Source organism: Corvus brachyrhynchos, unplaced genomic scaffold (assembly GCF_000691975.1).
Source record: "Corvus brachyrhynchos isolate BGI_N302 unplaced genomic scaffold, ASM69197v1 scaffold115, whole genome shotgun sequence".
Taxonomy (NCBI): domain Eukaryota; kingdom Metazoa; phylum Chordata; class Aves; order Passeriformes; family Corvidae; genus Corvus; species Corvus brachyrhynchos.
In genome coordinates, this window is record NW_008239553.1 from 4,165,465 (window position 1) to 4,167,315 (window position 1,851).

Genomic DNA, 1,851 nt, shown 5'->3' on the forward strand with positions numbered 1-1,851 from the left:
GGAAATCTGAGCTCTTATTCTAGACAAGCTGCGAGACATACAGAGCACATAGAGGAAGCTTACCAGATTAAATACCAGGAGGGTGGTCTCTTTAACATCCAGGGGATAGTGAACATTCTCAAAAGATAACCTATCAAATTTAAAGGCAAGGGAAACCCCATCTCCTCCTCCTCTAACAATCTGTGTGCAATTACTAATAAATTCCCAAAACAGGCTACTGAAGCTAGGACTGGGGTTAGGACGGAGAAACCACTTATCATACACACCTCGAACAGCTACTTGTACCTCTATCAACTTCTTATAAATCATTATCACTGAGCACAGCAAAATAGAAATCCTGATTCGTCTCCCTTCTCTGTAAAATTTACATATCAAGGACAAGATTGGAGCAAGTTGTGGATAGGCAAACAACCCTAGGGACCAAAAAAACACTAGTACCTCAATGAAGCCTAAGGACCAGAAAGACATGAGTACATCGAGCCAGAGAGACATTATGAACTCAGCCAGCATGGTGACTACTTTACTCCAAAATGTAATTAGCACAAGTTTTTTCACTTTCCTTCGAGCCACACAGTTGGGCGCCACTAAATTTGTTCCGGTTTGGCCAAATTTAGAAATATATATATACTCTGAGAGAAGGCACAACCACCCCTCCCCCCACCAGGTTCGGGAAAAAAAATAAATTTTCCTCGAAGGAAAGTGAAGAAGATAAAACTATTTATTTACCAAGCACACGGGAAAGGAAAATAATGTTAAATGGTAAAATCTTTCGCTGTAGAGGAAAAACCTGGGAAAGTGTTCGAGTCCTCCCTTTGGTCTCCTCGGAGCTGGGGCTTGGGCCGGGGCCAGGCCCTCTGTGCCCGGTGAAAAGTCCTCCCGATGTGCTCTGATGTTACAGCAATCAGGCAGTCCAGTAGAAAAGGGAGAAAATCTGAAATTCCAGAGAAGGAAAAGTTCAGCTCTCAGCCTCTCTCCAGAGAACAAGGAACTGGAAAAAAACTAAAAAAAACTGGCCAAAAGCTGACTGGAAAAAACTGCCAGCTGGGCGCTTCCTCGCTCCCCCCTGCCCCAGCTGAAAAAAAACCTGCTATCTTTATGTGACCTTGAACAAGTTTCAAACTGCTTTGAGAAAGTTTTGCTCAGTTTTTTCTTCCCCCTCTCAGGCTCAGTTCAGAGGCATAGAAAGGCCAATAATTAATTTCTGGGCATAGGCAGCGATATGGGATACACATCATAAGGTCACCCCAAGACATTCCACCCCTTTTATACCTTTTGATAACTTCTGTATTCTTAGTGCTTTTTAGCCTACAATCTTAGACTTATTTGTCAAATAAGACTAAACATTTTAGAAGCTTTGTACTTAGGGATGAGAAAGCCCCAGACACCAAGGTCCTCTCCAGAACACATTCTGTAAACTAAGATAGAACCATCCAGGGGAAGGTTCCTTGGGGAGTGGGTTCATTCAAGCCTCTCATTGGGGAATTTTTGATAGATATGCTAATTAGTAAAACCTATAATGTTATACCAGATCTTTTAGGGGTGTGCATTGTTGTGTGCATTTTGGTGCATTCCACCTGGACATAGTGCACCTAAGGATCCTTAAAATAAATACCAAGGTAAAATCCCTTTTTCCCTTCTAACTGTGTTTGATTCTTGATTTTAAGACCAGAAAAAGGCATCATGTGTTTTCTAACATTGCTTTTTATTTACATAAATTCTTCATTAATAGATGAAAAAAACAGTTAACAAAAGCATAAGATGTACTGTTGTGTTTTCACCTTTTCTGTTTTACAGACATGCAACTTGCAGCACAAGGTGTTAAAAATAAAGTTCTCAAAGATCCTAGCAGGA